Raw genomic sequence first — 23720 nt, 5'->3', positions numbered from 1 at the left:
GAAGAAAAAACCATTCTGGCACAGCAGTAGGCTAGCCCCAAATTTAAAACTGAAACAACTGTAAAAGTCTGACTCACAGACGAACACAATACAGAAGCCTGATGATGGCAGATGAGATTCTGCCGAAACGTTGCTACAACTTTAAAAGCACAACTATAATGACGTGGGAAAATACCCGAACAAAGCCGAATACCATACATACATACATACATACATACATACATACATACATACATACATACATACACACAAACACACACACACACACACACACACCAAGTGGGTAGTTCTCCTGGAATTAAACATAATGCTGGAAAGTGTGTTATATCAATTTCCACTTTAATTATTTTAAAATGATATGTCAGCTGGACCAGAAAGTTGGTACACCAGCAAAAGAGATGGATTTCCTACTTATGAATTTCAGTTTGCTTACCTTTGCCATTTCACAAATTTATTTTTATATTTAAATTAATTTTTTTGTTACATTCATTATGTTGTTAATTGCAGTAAAGTATCATACACTATTTTGTTAGACGTCTGAAAACAATCATTAAGTTTTGAATTGTAAAAAGAAGTTCAGTTTACTTGAGTCTCTTACCCCACAGACTATAAATAGTACTTGTGATCAAAGTAATAATGGTTTTTTTACAGCCTCAAGGAGAAAAAAAAAGTGTGATGAATTGTTGATACATAAACCTGTAGTATTTTCTTTTTCAGTCTCTTTTCTCTCATTTCTCTTCACATTTTATGAGTGAAAAATATTGAAGAAAAATAACAATCTTCTGCTATGAACAATTTTCTTTTATGCACAGTCACATGGAAAGGATACAAAAGCTATGCCTTTGAATTGACATTGATCTCATCGTCCACAGAGATTAGATACATGCCTTTGACCATAGAATAAATCCATATTTAAGCTCCAGCTTAATTTGTTAATCCAGTTTCGGCCAACAGACTAAGCAACCTTATGCCACATCAGCATATAAATTCAGAGCACTTTCAAACACAAGGTAGTTGGAACACCATACAACTACGCCATTTGTATGCAAAATATATAGCTTCCAGGAATTCTGTAGATATTTATGATTCTCAGGAAGGACAGTGGTATCTAAATTGTTTAGACCAAGGAAGCTAAGTCCAGTCAAAGTAAGCAAGGTCACTAAGTGAACTAAAAATCAAGGTAAGCAAAACTGAGGCAAAACACCTTAATACAGTCTGAAGAAAACAGAACCTTGGATAGCTCCATACTCTACTGGCTGACTAAGTTGCTAAAGTGGCTACCATAAATATTATCTCTACAGTATATACAAGGTGCTAAAGCATGTAAGATGCATATAGGCTAGCTAAACTCACAATGTATTGATTTGGTAGTTTCTTAATTTTCTGAGGCTGAAGATATTTTAGTACAACTCATTCTCTAATCCAAGATAGAGGGTTTGACTGTTGTAATTCATAGAATTAGAAATCATAATTTCATTTCCTCATTAATTCATAAGCCACAGCCAAACAAGCATTCTACATTAGGTTACAGTTATTCAAAGAATGTGGATGAAAAATTGTGCAGGTACTGATCCACAAAGTAAAGATTTTGCAACCCTTTGCTGAAAAAAATTCCTACAAAACTTTAAAAAAAAAGAATTATGGGAAATAATTTCGCAGGGCTTGTGGGTTTTATAATAAAATGCAATCCCTGTGAATGTCACAGTAACTATATTTCATATGTTGCTGTAAATGGCAGAACTCAACTGACCTTTGGTTAGTTTCCAAAATGGTAAGCTTTGTCAGAAAATCTTAGTGTATTTGGACCTAGGTCAGGTGTCCCCAAACTTGGCAACTTTCTTAAAACAAGTCTTAAAAAGTTGCCAAGTTTGGAGACCTCTGACCTAGGTAATACTTGGCAGGGAGATCATCAATACAGTCCACATCTGGGAAATCTAAAATGGTTCTCAGAAGAAGGCAATGGCAAACCAATTTCACACTATTGCCAAGAAAATAAGATGTAGAGTATAAGCTTGACTTGAAGGGTCTTTCCTTTTTTTATTTGAATATATTTCACAATGGTAATGAAAGGTATTCATAATATCCTGCCTTCCAAAAAGGAGTCTTCAGAAACTTGAGCTCTTCTCAAGGAAGACTTGACCTTTAGGTTTCCAATGATCTGTTCTCTTATGAAACTGACTGAGCAATACAATTTTATACCATAAAACAATGCACCATTTCTCAATCCCATTAGTGTCAAAGAGCCATTTGATGATAATATCCTTTCTTGGTTGCTGTTGGTTCTCAAGTTACTCTTGGTCAGCCAAATAATTGAAGCCAAATAATTTTGTATATGGAACACCTTGCCCTCAGAAGTTGTGGGAGTGCCATCACTTGAGACTTTCAAGAAGAGATTGGACTGCCATCTGTCAGAAATGGTGTAGGGTCTCCGCTTGGGTGGGGGTTGGACTAGATGACTTACAAGGTCCCTTCCAACTCTGATTATCTGTTATCTGTTATAATTTCTTTATTTTTTTTCCTTGCCAGGTGAACACATTTTTTTATTTAGGCAAACCTTTTAGGACCATGTTAGTTTTCACTGCTGAATTTGAAGAGATACTGATTGCTTTAGTCATTTTGATAGTTGTATTATTCATTATGGATTTAAAGCTATATATATATATATAGCTTCCTAATAAATAATTATCGGCCATTCACAAGAAACCAAGTTGCACTAAGAAACCCCAATGCACAAAACACAATGTTGCCAACTAATCAAGAACACAGCAACTCGAAGACCAATAAAAACAGACCCAGCCAATCAAGATGAGGAAAAAACCATTCAAATAAAGCAGAAAGCCAGCACCAAATTCAAACAAAAAAGCCTGACACACAAGATTAAAAAGAACCCAATACACAAGCCTGAGGATGGCAGATGAGATTCTGCCAAAACGTCGCTATAATAAAAGCACAAATATTAAGATGTGGGAAAATACCCAAATAAACCTAAATACCATACTCCACACGTATCCTTTCGACTCATCAAACACTTTGCTTCCAAGCAAAGTTTGAGAGTCAGCACGCCTCCTTAAATCACCTGGATGGGCGTGTCAGTCTCTCTAATCAATGTCTGGCTTGACGCCTCCCTTCAGATTGACATTTCAATCGTCTCCTAGTTCTAGCGTCAAGCCAAGATCTGTCAGTTTCCCCACTAGAAGCTTCTGACTCATTTTGTGGATCAGTTGCTGGCATGAGCGAAGTCGAAGGTTCTGGGGAGGATTGTCTCTCTGACAATCTCTCATCCTCCTGGCTCACATCTGTGTCCTCTGATAATTCAGACTCCACATTCACAGCAGGCTCCAACCTTCCATCTTCAGAGTCATCAGAGTCAAAACTCCCAGCAGGATTTCGGATTGAAAAAAGACCTGAAAGCATGAATAGAAGAGATAAATCCACCGGACTGTCAATTATCTGGAAGCCTGCACTTTCAAACAAAAGAATCTCCACACCACAAGCCAGCCAAACACCTGGGCACAAACAGACACCCCCCCGATACCTCCAGCCCAAACACACCCCAACCAGGCACCCAGATGAAACCTAGCTTCCTAATAAATGATAGCCGTCCATTTACTCAGAGCCAAGCCGCACTAAAAGCCTCCAATACAGGAAACACAATGTTGCCAGCCAATCAAGACAAAAAAATAAGCTACAAAACAGACAGAAGACATTAGAAACACCAATCAAGCAGAACACAGCAAACTCCAAGACCAATAAACATAGACGAAGACTCCCAACCAATCAGGATGAAGAAAAAACCATTCTGGCACAGCAGTAGGCTAGCACCAAATTTATAACAGAAACGGCTGTGGAAGTCTGACTCACAGACGAACACTATACAGAAGCCTGATGATGGCAGATGAGATTCTGACGAAACGTTACTACAACTTTAAAAGCACAACTAAAATGACGTGGGAAAATACCCGAATAAAGCTGAATACCATACATGTAAGTATATATATATATATATCCCTAATCTTACCAGTTGCTGGTATAAGTCACAAAGTATAGGATACAACTTTTATTTCATTATTATTGGAAACTTTGATCATGGAGATTCATCTGGTTCTCAGCTTAATGCATTTACTACATTAAGTGCTTACTTAGTATTAAATAGCAGTCATTTAATGTATACCTTTCTCCTTCTCTCCCATTTTAAAAAAGAAAATATTGCTGGTACAGCATTTCTAAAATGCAAAGTGCACGCTTGCATATGGGCACTCACAAGGACATGGGCATACGAATAATAAAATTAAGAATATTATTGATTGATTCTAGAGATGAAGTTTTTAAACCTGACATTTAGAGCATTCAAAACGGTAACTGCACACTCATACTGAAGCTTCAACAGTCAGTGTTTTGGAGTGTTTAGAATTTGCTTACCAGCCAGAAAATCTATCCTTTAATATGTCATAATACAGATCTGTCAGCACAAATTTGCTTATTTTTTTTTAATATTGTGCTATAAGATATATATATTTGGGGTGGGGTGGGGAAGTCTGCTTTTGGTCATTCAGGACTTGGAACAATAAGCTTTCGCAGCTAATTTCATAATGAGATTGTTTACAATATAAAAAAGGACAGGAAAAATAGAAGAACACAAAATAGGAACATCTAGCAAGCCCGCTGTATGTGTGTGTGTGTGTGTGTGTGTGTGTGTGTGTATGTGGGCGTGTGTGTGTGTTTATTTATTTATTTATTTATAGTACATTTTTATGTCACCCATCTTCCCTATAAGGTGACAGGGTGGCTTACAAGTAAATAAAATAAATAAGAAATAATTGAATATTAAAACATTAAAATTACACATATTATGATTATAAATTATACTGAAACTAGGACCAAGAGATAGATGGGACTGGGGATGGACACAATGGGGATGAGGTCTTCCTGCCCTGTTAGCCGCCTCCAGTGGGGAGCCCTCCCCTCGGTGTCCCAAGCCAACTGGGAAAGCCACTTTTGATATCCTCCAGTGTCCCACAGCAATGGAGCCAGAGCAGAGGAGACTTTTCTCCTTGAACCCGCTGCTGGAATGCCTTATCAGATGAGATCTGAGGCAGGCTTCTTCCCCTGGCCTGAGAGGGGCGAGTTGGTCCCACTGAGGAGAGACACTTGCCCTGATTTCACTTCCTAAAGAACACCTTTATGCAGGAGATGATTTATTTGGCAATTTTAAAACGGATACAGTTCCATGTTTTTGAGGAGGACTTCTTTGTGGCTCCTTTTATGTTGCCATGTTTTGATCATGATTTTTATCATTTTGACAGTTTGTTAGATATTTCTACTTACTTTGATCTTTTTTAATAAGCTGCTGGAGTTTTGCAAAATGACAAGAGCATGAATAGATAACAGACATATAAAAAGAAAGTGATAGAATAAGCAGAAGCAGTGATCTTTTATGAATGAAAAGAAGTTTTGTCCTTTTCCATCTCCTTGTAGATTTAATACACTTCTTGATTTGTTTTAGTCAATTAAACCAGCACAGAAAGCTCAGGCGTGAGACATAAAATAAAACAACGCACATATTTCTTACAATATATATTTTGTACACAAAGAATTTGGCAACCAAGCTATATCATCGTCATTTTTCTAATGTTACTTTATCTCAATATCTAACAAAGCAGGCTTAGCTTTAAGTAAATGATGACTTGCAGAACATATGACGGTGCAGCAAATGTTACTAAAAATACAAGGTGGCAGACATAAAATCCCACTACTTTTCTGTTGTCTTTTTAAAAATATAGGCAAGAAGAGTGGAGCAAATATCCTTTTAAACAAGGATAAAATATAAAATGACTCACTGTCTACAGTATATCTCTCCAGTGTCACAAAGATGAATAAAATAAATTGTTGATCACTGCTCACCAACTGCATCGAAGGCAAGCCATTAAACCAAGCCAGCATAAAAGCACTATGCAATGTTGGTACTTAAGTGTGATATTAAACAGAGTAGAAACTCTCCTCCTATATCCCACAGGAAGTGATCTTCAGGGCCTGAATCTATATCCTTTTGAAAGTCAGAGTCCTAAATTAAACAATCTTTTTCACATGGTTAAAAATCCAGAATAGCTACAAATTAGGGAAAAGTGAAATCCAAGGCAGAAGCTTTTCCACTAGTCCTCTTCCCATCTGGATTCATTATCTACCAAAATTGACCAGATTAACCAGCAAGTGCAGACATTGATTAAACTAGAAGAGACACTTGTTTTATATATTGGAGCCAAAACCAAAATTAAAGTAGGTTGTATGTGGGACCTGTTATCTTTATTACAACATATTTTATTCTAAATGGATCCTAATGGCCTCTGTTATATTAAAATAATATTTAAGAACCAGCAAAAAGTCTGGAGGCAATACAATATTAAATATATATTTTCCATGAGGTCATAGTTTGAAAATCAACCATTAAACATTTATGGAGTTCAACATGCGGAATAGTTATATAATTATAATTATATTTATATTATGCTTATTTGTTCCTTCTATTCTACGTATTTACATTTTGGAGGGAAATATAACTTTCAGTTGTCCAAGGGTGCTGTTTTCAAAAGGCAACTGGATTTCCTTGGTTTTTTTCTTTGAAAACATTTTGCTTCTCATCCAAGAAGCTTGTTCAGTTCTGAAAAGTGAATTTTTTTCAAAGAATAAACAAGGAAAATCCAGTTGCCTTTTGGAAAACAACTTTGGGTGAACTATGATCCAGATGACTGAGAATCTTCACAGAAAACTTTAAATTGTTTAAGTTTCTGATCAATAGTCTTTCTGATAATAATATTGAGCACCCATGGAGTTTTCCTTAATACAGTAGATATTATAAAAGTACTAATATATCACCTATATATTGTACAAAATTGTCAGGATAAATTTTTGCAGATAAAAATCTGAGCTGGTAAGACTTTTGACAGGGAATTAATATAAAAATTAAATACAATGCAGCCAAAATACACATTTGTTTCATGAGATTTATAGGTAGTCCTCAACTTAACAACAGTTTATTTAGTGACTGCTCAAAGTGACTTATGACCATTTTTTTACAGTTATGACCATTGACAAAATCAAACTTTTCATCACAAAATTTTCATCACGAAATCAAAATTCAGATGCTTGGCAAATGACTCATATTCAACAGAAATTTTGGGTTCAATTGAAGTCATAAGTTCAGGTCTATCTGTATTTCTAACCTAACTTTTATTGAAATACTTTGATGAATAAACAACAACAGTAATCATCTACCTATGAAGAATATGTCAATTTCTTCCATAGCTTGTCCTAAGGGATCATTTCAAAAGCTGATTTATAGTTAGCAAAGGTTTCACGCAACTTAGAAATATATTTTTTCCATTATAAATAATCTTTGTTTATCTTATTAAAATGTGTTATTCGTGTGTTTATATGTTGTTTTTACTTAAATCAATTGAGGAGTTTCCAATATATATGCCTGACATAAAGTTTACTAATTACACTTATCAGGTTAATTCATTAATATTAGTATGATCTGCTTTCTTTCTTTTTTAACAGTTTGAAATTGATTTTTGATCAATTATGTGCCATCAAATTGTTTTTAATTCCTAACAACCACATAGTTTTTCTCAATGATGGTCTATCCTTAGTCTAGTCTTTCAGATCTCCCAATGGTGTCCCCATTGCTACTGTAACTTAGTCCATCCAGCTTGCTGCTGGTTGTCCTTTTCTTCTCTTTCCTTCCATCTTTCCCAGCATTAACAGTTTCTTTAGAGAACTAGGTCTTCATATGATGTACCCAAAATAGGATAATTTGAGCCTGAGATTGGAATTATGAAAGTAACAATAGTCTCTTAAAATGTTTGTAGTTCAATCAATACAATTAAAGAAAACTTAAGGATTGAGATCCATCAAGAGCCATTAGCTTTTTTTTTTTTAAACAAATTTTATTAATTTCAAAAACAAACAAATCATCATCAACCATTACATACTTGAACCTTTTTCCATTATAAGTGTTACAAGTCAGATAAAACCTTATTTTATACAATATAATTCTATTTTAAGCCATTTCCATATGAGCATAAAAATACCTCTTATCCAATTTCTCTTTACTTCTCTTTACTCTTATTCAATTTCACTATTATTATTTCATCTATTTCTTTCTGACTTGGTTACCATTATTCTCATTCTGTATTTTTACAAGGTTTTATTAATTCTTCCAACAACATAAACACACAACAAACAAACATATAAAAAATCTTTTAGGAAAGTAACTTGGCTCCAGGTACCTCTCTTTACACGGGCTTCAATTATATTCATGCTCATCTTACATATCATTACCTATTTTATTTACCATTCTATATCTTCTATAAAAACTTCTCCACACATTTCACTCTTCTTAATTCTATCTTATTTAATCCATCTTAATTTAAATCATTATATTTGTATCTTTTGCCCATTTTTTATTATCCCTCTATCTCATTCCTTATAATAAAAAGAAAAAGAATTTCTCCTGAAATCACTACTCAGAGTATGATGCCTTTCTATCCTCCCCCTAAATTAATTAGATTAACATTTAAAATAACACCTAATACTCAATCTGATTCTGCTTGGTACTTTCTATCTACTATTTTTTTTTAATAATAATAAAACAGAGTAATAAATCCAAAATGATTGAATACATAGTTAAATAATAAATCTAAATATTAAATCTTATAGCTTTCCCATTGCCTTTTCAAAAAACAAATGCTACTATAATAGTTTTATAATAACATCAATACCATAGTCATATTAAACTCTTTAATTAAAACTCAATATTCTAAACATTCCCTTTAATATTTTATTAAATTTTAAAATCAATCATTATTAAACATTTCAACATTTTAATTTCTTATTAACTCTTAAGCCATTCTAATTTTCTATTTCTAATACAAGTGTTGCAATACCATCTTATGTACCTTGCAAAATCTTTTTTAACGAAATTGTACTTTACCCTTTGTCCCTAAAAAAAATTCCTCTTTTCCCATCTAATTTCAAAACTTTGTGGCTTTTCTCCGCCTTTCCCCTTTCTTTCTTCCCCCACCAAATCTTCCTACCCCCCCCTTCTTCTAGCCTCTGCCTTGCTAGCATCCCTTCTCTGTTGTGTTCCCTTTTTCTTTTGTTTACTATCATTATATTTATTTTGCATCTTATTTTTCTCTTTCTTGAATGTTTTTTTAAATCTTAAGTCCTTCATTTTCGTCGCTTTCTTCCTTCCTTCTTTCTTAGTTAAATTTTGAAATTCATTAAAGATGGCTTCTTCGTCTTCTTCTTGTTGTTGTTCTTCTGCCTCGATCTGTTGTATTGTCTGTTGATAGTTAACCAGCGCCATTTCTAAAAAAAGGAAGGCTCTTTCCATACCATCTTTACTGTCTGTTTTTGTTTGCTCATATTCTTCCCTCAGATCCTCAAAAGGAAAAGCCATTATAAATCTTTTCTTTTCTTTTTTCCCTCTTTCTCCTTACACCAACCAAGATATTTCAAGAAAAAGATAGAACAATCCCAAAGTCCTCAATCAATCCAAGCCAAGACAAAATTCTCCCTTTCTCTTCCAGGGGTAGTATCAGACAAAAGAAAAAAGAAAATCCAAATCTGTATTTTAAAGCCTTATTGAAATTATATTTCTGTCTTCAAATCCTTAAGGCATCTCCTCCAACAACATCAGACCAAATGAATATCTTTTTTGTCCTCTCCCTTCCGACTTATCACATAAAGCTAGTTTTACCTGAAAAAAAACAGGTTTCTCAATATCCACTTATTAATTCCGTCGGGAGGAAGAATAAACTTTCCTTTCAGCACTTCAAAGTTGCCGCTTATTTTCTCTTGTGGAAAGAATCATCCAAAAAGCCATAATTTCCAGGAGTTATATTAAATGTATCTTAGAGTCCTGGATCAACCAAGAAAACTTTCACTCTCAAAGGCTTTCTCCTCTTCCTCCTGCGCATTCTTACCCAGCTGCCGGCTTCTTTGTGGCGGCCATTGCGGACCGCCGCTGCACCGTCTTGGGAAAAGGGGGTTCTGCCGGCCGGGGAGGGGGTCTGCAACACCCCCAAACCCCTCTCCGGATCCCCCCTATCTTCAGCTAGCCCTGCAGGGTAGCCTAGCTCCAAACCCGTCCGGATCGGAGCACCAAAAACGGCTAGCGCGGCAGGGATCGCAGAGAGTCGCAAATCCCTGCCGCTCGCGAAGCCGACAAACCGGAAGTCCAGAGCCATTAGCTTTTACCGGTATCAGTTTTTCTAGTATTTTCCTATTTTCTGCTTTGTTGCTAGTTTGATGAAATCACAGGCTGTGCAGGCCATTAATTTAAAGAGGCTGGATTAAGATCCAGTTATTATGTGTCTAATATTTGCTGCAAATATGGAGTTAATATATATTAACAGATTCATCTTGGACTACTACAAGCAATCTTCAATTGGCACCAAAAACCTTCAGGTCATAACTAGGTGTTGAAATGTTGACCGATCTCCTAGTGGGCATTATTTTTTTCCCATGTTTAATAGGAATATCCATCTCTCTGTTTCTCTAGGGTCTAATTGCATATATACTGGATAAATATTCGTTGTTATGAATGTATGCCAGCACATTGACTCTACCTCCATTTTGGTGTGATAAAAGTAATAGTTTGTTGGCTTTGCAAGATTTCAAAAAAACCTTCCTTTTTAAGAAATTGTATCATTATGAACTCTATAGGTTTAATTTTGATGAGCTCCGCATGGGTTAGACAAATAGATACAAATATGTCTAACAAATGCTAGCTGTGAGAAAATTTTAAAGGAAGGTCCATTTTCTGAATAATAAACTGGATTACCAGATTTAACAAGGGATGTTAGGTTATCATATACTCAATAATTCTCCCAAGAAGCTTCACATCTACATATGCGGTAACAGCCTGCCAAGGTCCATCAAATTAGGGTCAAATGAGACCTTTCTACTTGGAATATCAAGAGCATCCTACTCTATCTTTCCTTGTGTTCCATTGCTGGCTGACAACTTTAAAAAAGAGAGAACATTCACAGAAGGTTTGTTTGCGGATTTGAAAGGCTGGTTTTGTGGGATGGAAGGGAACTTACTTTTTAAATTCAGCTCTGTTCAGCATCATTGAAAAATTGAGAAACTTTATATCATCCCATATTAGGATCCATGTTTAGGGTTTCAGATTTGCATCTTATTCAAGTGAGCTTCAGCTTTGTAGCAAGATGGAATCATGAAAAAATAGTGGAATTCATGTCAGACTCAATGAATGCACAGAAAGGACCCCTCACTTCTTTTTCATCAGATCTTATCTGTGCAACTGAAACGGTAAGAGGTTCCACTTATTTCTTTGACCTTCCAATTAAGACAGTTACACTTCTGAAGGATTTGCCTCTTTGCCAGAAAGTAATTAAGTGCCAAGTAGATGAACAGAGATTTCAGCCAGATTTCTTTCTGTGAGGGAAGAAAACAACTGACTTCCTTTCAGAGCTCTCTAGTTGAATAAAAGCAAGGAAGTACACAAGACTTTAAACTGTATGATTCTTATTATCTCCTTCTTACAGTCTGCTTTTATCTTTGCCTACCAAAAGTATCATCCCTGAAGCATTGTTTCAGTAGTCCATTGTATTTTTGAAACCAAACCAGGTGGGTCTGTCCTATTTAAGGCGCTGTCAGGGTTCTGACCAATGCCCTAATTAAATCATGAGTCTCAGACCAAGCTGAGGAGAGCAGGTCAGGAATGCTTTGTGAGTTGACAGGTACATTAGTTAGTAATGGATTATGGGGATTAAACTACCACAAAGTTTTGGCTCAGCATATTGTGAGAACCCAGTCATGGTAATTTGTAAGTAATGGTTTTGGCTTAGTGTAATGTGCCAATGCAGTTACCGACTGATATAGGGCTAAATTAAACCAGGATTTACTGCAATGTATGAGCCATCTTGGGACTCTTCCTCTTGCTAATGCTGGCAAATTCTATCATATTTAAATGAAAAAACAACAACAACAACAATATAATGCATAATGCAGTTTAGTTAATCATGGTAGATAATCAGGATCAATACCTGTTTCCTATCCCTTGTTACTTGCTCCTACTGTGAATGATATGCTCTAGTATTTCAGGTCAAAATTAAACTTTAATTTAAGCTTTTAAAAAAATAAGTGAAAAGAGTCCACCATTTTCTGTATTTCTAAACATACTTTGCTGCAGAGGTGAGATCATCATGAAAAGATATAAAGAAGGGGTAAAGAACCATTACCCTTGACCAAGACTTCCAGGTATCCCATCCTGCTGGTTATTATGGAATCACACTACATAAATATCTTGTCAGCTTGTATTAATGTTAGCTTGGAGAAGTGTGATTTCAATTGAATAAATAATATGTATATATCAATTTCAGGAATGATTAATTTTACATTAAAAAATGAACCTGATATAAGAGGTTCATGATGTCATTTGCTTAGGTCATGGAACACACATGATATATCTTTATATTCATTTATCTCTATAGTAGTTATTCACAGCTGTAAATGGGAAAATTTACATTCACCTATTGAGACTAATGGGCTAACAAATGTATTTTTCAGCTATCACCCTCTTTCACTTTTATTATATAAGCAACTTTTACATCTGATGTTAAGAACACAATCTGGGATCTTTCCTCTCACACTGCATATTATTGAAGGCAAATCATTCTGAAGGTCACAAGGCTGACAGAATGATGGTAAAAAGTGATATGTAAGCTTTCATAATCTGTCAACATACAGTTTATAAACAGGAGCACTTCTATGCCACGTGCTTCAGGCTCTGAAATAAATAGCACCCTAAACTACTTCTAAAATTGTACCATTGCCTACAACATTTACTGCATGAGCTATATATCTGGCAAACAGGATGATTTAAAACAAAACAAACTAGAAGAAGGTGCTATCTTTATTCCCTGCATTTACACAGCATTTCCATCTATTCTTGCCTTTGAAACGGCCTCTATATAATTATGCATTTCAATTTTTCACTTTGTTTTTTACAGACAGTTTCATATGCATGCATTTACATAGTACACGGTAAATGTACGATGATGAAAAGTATTTTCAGCTGCCATAAAGAATCTGAAGCAGAAAGGAGAAGAAACCTATTTATTTGTATATCTTGCCTGCAGTTAATTTCCATTTGACTTTATACAGTACTAAATCAATGATTTTTCTCATTGTTCTTTACCACATTAGGAGTGAAATGAAGTATTTACAATATATATGCATGTGTGTATTGTGTGTACATGATATTTATTTAATGTGTGCTCTCACGCACATATATGCCTACCATTCCATTGCTTTCCAGCCTTAATGAAAAATAATAACTTTGAGATGTAAAACTATACCAGGGTTTATTACAATTTAGATAATTGTTTTGACTTATCTGAGTTTCCCTGCTTGTTAAACAGCCCAGAATCACTGGGAGTCAACAACATACAAATGTAAAAATTATTATGGTTGGTCACACAGTCAGCCAGATGTTTATCCACCTATGAAGTCCTTTCTAAGGCCTAATATATATGGATGTTGTTTGATGGTGTTAAAGGTGTCATCGCAAGATTGTGAAGTTGTGAACACTCCATTCTTTGGAACTCCTGTTGCGGATGCCTTTGCCAATAGTAACTCTTAGGATCAAACAGCATGATAATCAGGTCTTTCAGTTTTTATTATTGTTAATACCATCAAGTTTCAGTAGCTAGAAGGTAGTAGGTAGTAGGTAGTTCTTGACTTACATTCATTTAGCGACTTTTCAAAGTTACAATGGTGCAGAAAGAAGTGAGTTACAACTGGTTTGTACACTTATGACCATTGTAACATGCCCATGATTCATGTGATCAAAATTTGGACAATTGGCAAATGTATTATGATAGTTGCAGCATTCCAAGGTGAACATGATTGCCATTTGTGATATTCCCAGGGCTCTTCTGTCAAACAAAGTAAATAGGGGAAGCCAGATTAGCTTAATGACTATGTGATTTGCTTAGGGACTTCATGATTCGCTTAACAAATGCAGGAAAAAAGATAGTAAAATTGGGTATGACTCACTTAACAACCACCTCACTTGGCAACAGAAGTTCCAGTTCCAGTTGTGGTCGTAAATTGAAAAGTACCTGTAAATGCAAGAGGATCAAAAACATGCATTGCTGTTTCTTATTCTGCCATTGGTCTGCTTGAAATCACGCCAGTGTGCTGCTTTCCTACCAATAAGGAGAATCCCTTTTTCTAGTCTAGATTTGGGGAGGGGGGAAGTACTCTTCTTTCTGGAGTTGCAAACATGAAGGCATCATTTACACCTGAGCCCTAGTGACACAGTGGTTAGAATGCAGTATTGCAGGCTAACTGTGCCCACCAGCAGGAATTCAATCTTGACGGCTTTAAGGTTGATTCAGCCTTCCATCTTTTCAAGGTTGGTAAAACGAGGACCCAGATTGTTGGTGGCAATATTCTGACTCTGTAAACCACCCAGACAGTGCTGTAAGTCCATATAAGCATTGATAGTCTGGGCTGAATACAGAAGAGCCCTGCAGAGTTGCCTCAAGCCGTAATAGATATGGACAATGAAGAAAAGGCTGGGCCAATTACAAGATCATGGGCAAAACAACAAATGAACCTGGTTAATATATCGAATATGCCTGTGAGACGGAGGTCCATTGGTGTGAGGGAGGAGAATGCCATCAAAGTAATAGCTCACAGTTCAGCACCATTCTCAGGGGATGAGCAGCCTAAGCGTGGTGCGGTAGGGGAGGAAGCAGTAGAAGTTAAGCCTCCATTGATTAACATGTCTGAAGTAAAAATGATAGAGCTAATCACAGGTGGGAGGTGGGTGGATGGGCCTATTACATGCACAATGGCTAAATTGATTAATGATGCATAAAGGCGAATATCTCTTTAATGGTAGTTTTTACACTCTGACGATGTTAGCAGAGGCTAACGAAAGCTAAGTGGATAATCTAGTTTAAGTTCCGTAGATCGTGATGTCTGTCTTTTCTTTTATAGCTACACCTGGAACTCGTATTTTTAGGAGATGTATGAAATATAAAGTCAACTTATTTGACTACAGTTAAAATATATGTGTTGTGATTACTCGTAGCAATCCTTTCTTTTTGACCAGGACTGAATGACAAAGTTTTCTTTTGCTTTAAGTCTTAAAGAAAGTGAAATGCAAAGTGGAGTTACTTGCTGAGTTGAAAATATACAGGTAGTCCTTAAGATATGACCGTAATAGAGCCTGCCCATTATATTTGCATATCATGATGGCTGTTAAGTGATACCACCTTGTTTAATGACACCCACCCTCTGCTCTCCCTGATATAACCATTAAATGAATGTGTGGGTTGTTAAGTAGAGCATGGGATGCCCCAGGGGTGGGACAGACCATTGGAGGCATCACATAGGCTGAGGCCTGCCTGCCCTGAGTCTCCTAAAGACTCTCCCCACCCACAAGACATCCCACACTCTGCTTCCTTTACGTAGATCTCTGCAGGCTTCCCCCTCCCACAGGGTCCCCACAGGGTCCCCACAGGCCTTTCTCCCTTACCCCAATAGAAATAGAAATAGCACTCAGACTTGTATGCCACTTCACAGTGCTTTACAGCCCCCTCTAAGCAGTTTACAGAGTCAGCCTCTTGCCCCCAACAATCTGGGTCCTCATTTTACCAAACTCAGAAGGATGGAAGGCTGAGTCAACTTTGAGCCTGGTGAGATTCAAACTGCCAAATTGCAAGCAGCCAGCAGTCAGCAGAAATAGCCTGCAGTACTTCATTCTAACCACTGCACCACGGCAACTGTTCATAAGCCTTTTGCCATTTTGAGCATGCCCATTTTTATTTGTTTTTTTGTCATGTTAAAAGGGCAAAGGGCAAATGTGGGGATGCTTCAGAGGGGATGCTGCAATGGCCGTAACTTCAAAATGGCGTTGTAAGGACTATCTGTATGTGTATTTCTGTATACATTGTATACAGTATTTCTATACAGTATTGTATACTGTATTTCTGGTACATATTAATACATTTTTACTGATTGGGACTGACATAAGTTGTTTTTCATAATATGTTTATTGGTAAGGGTCAAAATATAAGAATATTTCTCTAATGTTTTAATATTTTATTGCAACATTAGAGAGAGCATTCAGTTTATTTTTTATTTATTTATTTTGTGAAGCGATTATAACAGGTATAAGTATAAACATAGTTATGAATACATGAAATGGATACATATAAGAAAAATAAAAGAAACAATAGGACAGGGACAGTAGGCACGTTGGTGCGCTTATGCACGCCCCCTACAAACCTCTTAGGAAAGGGGTGAGGTCAATAGTAGACAGTCTAAGGTTAAAGTTTTTGGGGTTTGGGGAAGAAACCACAGAGTCAGGTAGAGTATTCCAAACCTTGACCACTCTGTTGCTGAAATTGTATTTCCTGCAATCATGTTTGGTGAGGTTTACCTTGAGTTTGTATCTATTATGTGCTCTTGTATTGTTATGGTTGAAGCTAAAGTATTCATTGATAGATAGTACATTACAATGTATAATTTTATATACTGTACTCAGATCGGACCTAAGGCGGAGTAGTTCAAGGTTTTCTAGGTCTAGAATTTCAAGTCTGGTGGCATAAGGTATTCTGCAACAAGTAGAGAAGTGGAGAATTCTTCTTGTGAAATATTTCTGGACTTTCTCAACTGTATTAATATCAGATACGTAATGTGGGTTCCAGACTGATGAGCTGTGTTCAAATATTGGTCTAGCAAATGTTTTGTATGCTCTAGTTAATAGTGTGATATTACCAGAGAAAAAGTTACGTAGGATTAGGTTAACAACTCGTAATGCCTTTTTGGCTATGTAGTTACAGTGGGTTTTAGCACTTTACAGAGCTTGGATCATCAACAAGGTCTTGACTATTCAGCTTGTATTTTATTTTCTGATTAATTTTTTTTGCCAATATGTAAGACAGAGCATTTATTTGTTGAGATTTGAAGTTGCCATTTGTTTGACCATTTTGATACATAGTCAAGATCTTTTTGAAGGGTAGCAGTATTGTCGGTGGTATTGAAGAGCTTTACATCATCAGTGAAGAAAATGCAGTTGCTCTTAATATGATCACAGAGGTCATTTATGTAGAGTATGAAGAGAGTTGGTCCTAAAACACTGCCTTGGGGGACACCACTGTTGGCAGGAACAGAATTTGATAGGACACTCCCAATTTTGACCATTTGTTGTCTGTTTGACAGGAATGCTTCTATCCAGTTATGTAGGTGTCCAGAGATACCATAAGACTTTAGTTTTTAGGAGTAGTTTATCATGTACCACTGAATCAAAGGCTTTAGAGAAGTCTATGTAGATTGCGTCTATTGCTTTGCCCTGATCGAGGTGTGTAGTCCATATGTTTTTGCAGCGTAAGAGTTGCAGATTACAGGATAGTTTTTTTCTGAAACCAAATTGTTTATTAGAGAGTAGGTTGTTTGCCTCTAAGTGGGGGATGATGGATCGGTTAATAATTGATTCCATGACTTTACAGGTGACGCAGCATAAAGAGATTGGTCTGTAATTTTCAACTAGGCTGGGGTCTCCCTTTTTGAAAATGGGAATGACTGTGGCTAGTGACCATAGGTTTGGCAAGGAGCTGGTCCTGAAAGATTATTTAAAGATTATGTTTGGAGGTTCGACTATGGCAGTAGATAGCTTTTTTAAGAAGTAGGCACATATTCCGTCCGGTCCAATATATAGAGATGGTTTTAGATTGTGTAGTGCTTTTTCAACATTGTCTTCTGTAAAATCGATATGTATTAGATCATTGTAGTTGTCTGTGGTTCGACTGGGAAATACTGGGCATGATCCATTGCTGTTTACAAATACTGAGCCAAAGAAGGTGTTAAAGATGTTGGCTTTAATGGTGTCGTCATTGCAGTCTTTACCATAAGGTCCTATCAGGGGTGGGATGGACCTTGAGTCTTTTAGTTTGTTTACAAAATTGTAGAAAGCGCGGGTGGAATTGGTGCATAGAAGGTTTTCCTCTTGTTTAATGTGATAATTGGTGCATTCAGTCTTTATCTGGTGGCATAACCAGATTTGTTTTTCCATCAAAATGATTTCTTTTTGGATTGAAGCTTCCTTACTGACACTGTTTATATTTATTTGGAGTGAGGGGAGAAGTCATCATGGACACACACAGACACACACAGAGAGACATACTCACATTCTTGTATTTTTTAGTTTTCTTTTTTATCTATTTCCATGTCTCTTTCTCCTCTGGTTTACTTTTTATATTTTTCCTAGCTTGTATTTGTTTTTTATTTTTGTATTTGTAAACTTTAATACTTTTTCTTTTACTTTTTCTGTATATGACTTGGCTTCTCTAAGGCTTGCCTTTTCCATTTCATCCATTCCATGCAGGGTAGAGCAACTATTCCCAATGTAGAGGGTCCAAGAACTGTGGTTTTCAACTACGCCCTTCCCCTTTATCACATAGCTTCTCCTTCTCCCCCTCCCCCCCAGCCTAGAAAAGTACACATGTTAACATTATTCTGCAAAACAATGAGGACTGAATTATTCCACGGGCTCTTTGGAACACAAGGCTACCTGCACCATGATGACTATCAACATAGACAAACATCATTGTAATTTTGGCATAGCTCTCTGTGTGCTGAATTATTTTGTTTTATGGATGAATGTAGCTTTATTTATTTTATTATTGTGTAGAATTATTGCTTTATTCTACAGTTATAAATGATTCAGAGATGTAAGATCTGGCAGTATAGAAAACCAATCATCTTTTCTTTCTAAAAAAAAAGGATATTTGCAGTATTAGAGTTATAGCATAATATTCTTGAATTGCATTATTCAAGGTTTAAGTTGCAGTCATGTTTCAAACATTATGTGATCTGGGAAATCCTGATATTCTTCTCTTTGATTAACAGCTGTTCTGTATGTATGTAGGTATGATTTGTGATGGCAGAAATATAATTCAAATTTGGTAGAGCAGCTGTGGACTAAATTAAAGTTCTTCCAGGTCAGATTCAGCTCTTAGATTGCCAGTTGTTCATCTCAGCTTGACTTAATATCAAATGTAAATGTTTTATAACTCTAGCTCTTTTATTAAAGAAAATCCATCACCAAAATATATATGAAATTTTTAGCAGGAATAGGGGTGGGAGAAGATGAATCATATTTTTGGAAAATAGGCTAATCCCAGGCTGCATTAGGGACATTATGAGGCGGTCACTGTCATAAAGTACCATGAGCAATGGTACCATGGTTATCTTGGAAGAGGTAATCTTGATTTTATTTATCTCAATGGGCATCTCTTTTCAGAGACAGGTTTCTGAAATCATTAAATGCTATCCCAGGCAGCTTGTAGAAAGAATTAGATACATATGTCATAAACAAATAAAAGTGATATACAAAACACACTAACATATTAGACCTGTTCTATGACAAATTAAGGAACAGAGGCTAGAATGCCACTGTTGCCTCCTTTGGATACCAGTTCAGTGTTGAAATATTATTTCATGTTTGTTTGTTTGTTTGTTTGTTCATTTGTTTTAAATAAACTTTACTTTCCTTAACTAAATTTTAGAGCCTTTCCTCAAATAGAAACAAAAGTTTTAAAAGATAATAAAACAACCAACTTAATGAAATCAGTAGTACAAAAAGGACAGAAAATGCACACAGTGATTTTAGCAATTCAGGTTACAACCCAAGTGTATACTTACTTGTGGGGGGAAAGGTATACCTAATTGACTTCTTTGAGGCTCACATATATGCCCCTCACACAATAAACACACATATACACACACAGGTTTGCACCATTAGTCAAATTATATTGGTTCCTAAAATGCAGGAGCAGAAATGCCATTGATGTTCTCTAAGCCATATTGAACAGAAAGGATTTGGCCACCTAGTGAGAAGCTATTAAAGGGAAAGTTATTGAAGAAAGTTGATACTTTCATTGCCCAAATAAAGTTGCTAAAAAGACTCCCAGTGAATGTTTCTGTGGATCTATTGTGGCATATGTGTGTGGGTTATTTTATTACTATGGAAGAATACATAAAACTGAAACAAATGCATGAGAGGATAAGTGGGTTTAATCAGAGTGTTTGGAAAAAAATCAAATCCATCTACTCTGGCCCTAACATAAGCCTTTTGGAAGCGTGATTATTTTCATAAATCTGTTGTTTTGCTTTCAACTTTTTATTTTGTTTCATACACAGAGAAAACAGTTAACTTCATATGTTACTACAGCCCATTACCTACATCAAGCACTATTTTTTCTTGCCTTCAATCTTTCTTCAGATTATAGACTATAAGGTAGCTCTGATAGCCTCTATAGTTGTCTCCCACCCTTTGATAGATCTTCAGGGAAATTATTATGATTTGTTGCTGTTCAAAGATGTGTGGTTTTTCTGTCCAAAGGCTTTCTTCCTTTTCTGAATTACAGACCAGAATCAGCCACATTTGCAGCATTAAAGTCATTCAGCAGCAGATCTGTTCAATGACTAAGAGTATCGATCAAATTTCATATAGCTATGATTTGCCATTGCGAAAGGGAAGATTACAGCTACTCATGTCAGCAAGCTGCAATGCTTAACTTCCTTCCCACATCATACATATAAATACACAATGAGAAATGAAACCTCAGTGCCATTGTTTTTAAAAATCTAACAGACAAAAGGTGCTCTGTTTCATTTATTGCATTACTTTGCATTGTACAGTAGTGTTATGTGGTGATTATGATGTCATCCTGACAGTGGGAAAATGTCAAGTCAACTCCTTTGTCAGCCATAGAAGGCCAGTGGCTGACTTGGACTAGCACCTTTCAGCCCAAACTAGCAGCGTTGTTATTATGGTGAGATGAGGGGGTGATAAGTTGGCTGCCTTCATCTCCTGAAAGAAAGGTGGGATATTAACAAACTCATCAACAGGGAAAGATGGCTATACAGGATTACATAGATGGGCTTTACTAGCTACCCAAAATCCTTTGGAGAACTTCATTTCAAGTCCAGGAGCCTGATGGTCCTCCTTTTCAGCTCTAGCATTCCAGGTTTATACATAATGAAATCAGATGCAATTAATGAAATGTCAATGTTATGAAATCAACTCCAAAAACAAAAGAGAAGATAAACATTTGCTTTCAGATTAAATGTTATTTTCCAAAAGTCTGCAATTGAAACCAATGTATATGCTCACTTGGGTAAGTAGGAAACTAGCTATGCTTCTTTCATTATCATCTTGATTGCTCTGATTCTCTGCAAAACTGTTCAAAAAAAATTCTCAACTTCTAATTCTTACTACCAACAATCACAACCAATATGTTTATTTGTTACTAATAATCACAACCAAATTCAGAGAGATGTGAAATGTGCCACAAGTTATAATTATAAAACTGCACTTTGTTTGCTCAAAGACAGACCTCTTTTCTCCAATATTTTCCTACCTAAACTTCTCATTCTTCACTAGGCAGTTAACAGGTGATGAATAAAATATTAACAAAAGTATGCAAAATTCTTGTCTTGGTTGACATTCCAATCTGTCTTTGTCATGTTCACTGTATAGACTCTAGCTGCTTTGTGATTCTCTAGATCAGTGTTTCTCAACCTTGACAATTTTAAGATATGTGGATTTCAACTCCCAGAATTCTTCAGCCAACTTTTTAAACTCTTCTTTCCATTTCAGACAGAATCTGAATCTTCAGATTCAATGCTACCTATAAACCAGATCTAGTCCTTTCTGAGATATATACCATTTATCTGAGGTAAATAAATTGCTTAAACAAAAATCTCAATTATGCAAATAACTTAACAAATTTATTTATTGTACATAAATTAAAGTAGGCATTCTAGGGCCTAGGAGCACTAAAATAAATTCCAGCCCAAAAAGACCGCTACCCGACACTCAAATAAAGCAAAGAATAAAAATTTTATACAAAATATGCTAAAGTTTTGGAAAGAAGTCATTCAGGTAAGGCCTGAAAACTGTTGTTGTGATTTTTTATTATTCTACAGATACATCTTCAGTAGAATGCAATTTGGTGTTTTTACTGGTACTGCAAAATGTTGAAAGTTTGCTTCATTTCAAGCAAAGCATCCCTTGGAAGGTGCCTTTCTAAAAAGCAACCTGAAACTACTATATTGTACCATACCTCAAAAACAGCACAAAGCTGAGGTGAATTGCATGCTGACCCCTGGCACCTATCTCCTACCAGTTCTGTCTAGAAAAAGGAAAGAATTGTTCGAAAAGCACATAAAATTGGCTATTTTGAATTTGCTATTATCTCACGCGCAGAATGTTTTATGATTCTGTAAGTCTAACCAAGGCATTTTCTCTGCTATGATGCTTGCAGTTATCTAGATTATTTTAAAATTCCTACGAGTTTTAAATCACCCATCAATCAAGTAATTACATGCCTTCATCTATTTTGATTGTTTAATTTCCTTGCAATTTTTTCACGGAAAATATGAATAAATTTTAGCAATAACTAGACTAAAACAACACCCAATATTATCTAGGAAGAAATATCTAGAAAATAATTTTTTACAGAAAAATCATCTTAGAATACCCAATTTGCCTGAAATTAAGCAGCTTTTGCCTGATGAGTAATGAGAGTTGTTCTTTAAATGAACACGAAGTGCAAGTGAAATGTTTTCTTCTATGCAATCTTCATATCTCAATTCAGCTAAAAAAATCTATGACTGAGAAAAGGATGAAAGCATAAAACAGAAAGGCTGGAGAATTATCTTTCTTATTTCATACATCTATACTCCCCATTGTTTTTAATTTATTTGGTTCATGCATTCCCTTGAACTTTTTGTCTAATAGTATAATCATGGAAGATGAATAAATTCATCAGGATGTATAATCATTGTTCTTCTCCAATAAATGAAACATATTTCTATTGCGCAGTTAAATGCGATTTTCTATCTCATGCTGCTATTTGCTTAACTAGCATTATATAACTTGACATCAATGGATCACTTTTCCTCTCCATTTCTATGTTTTCATTTTGTGTGTAGCCCTTCAAATCAATCTATTGATGATTCCAAGGCTTCTAGCTGCCATCAACATTTTTCTTCCAAGAATCTTGAAAGATTACAAGCGGTGGTGTGATTCAAATAATTTAATAACCGGTTCTCTGCCCTAATGATTTCTTCCAACAACCAGTTCACCAAACTGCTCAGAAAGTTAACAACTGGTTCTCCCGAAGTGGGGCGAACTGGCTGAATCCCACCACTGATTACAAGGTATGGTAACATGGTATGTAACTATACCCTGCTATGTCTAACATGGCAAGTCTTCTCAACTGCCCTTGTATTGGCCTCCATCTTGTTTCTTGCATCTTTTTTAATGTTCAGTGCATAGAAAATGTCACAGATAGATGTGGATATGTGGAGAAGTGCTGCATGCTTGTGTTTAATAGTTATTTCTGTTTTTTGAAAGCATAAGTATCTGTAATGCCTTCTACTTGGCTAAAGTAAGTTTAAAAAGTGACAGAACTAATGAATTCATAAACGATTTCTCAATTTGCTTGAGTAGATTAGACCAAAGCTGAATTCTGTTTTTTCAACATATGATTTCTAGATTAGACTTCTCACACAATTTATCTTCCACATCTTGCTTATAGATTAAGGATGCATACTTATGGACCTGAGGACCACTGGAGTCATTCCTTTATAATATGTGACTTAGA

The sequence above is a fragment of the Notechis scutatus genome, chromosome 5 (genome assembly GCF_049901735.1).
Source record: "Notechis scutatus isolate UNSWTSFEM ecotype Mainland chromosome 5, rNotScu1.2, whole genome shotgun sequence".
In the NCBI taxonomy this organism is placed as follows: Eukaryota; Metazoa; Chordata; class Lepidosauria; order Squamata; family Elapidae; genus Notechis; species Notechis scutatus.
The sequence above is the reverse complement of the archived record's forward strand: the minus strand, read 5'-3'. Positions refer to the sequence as shown.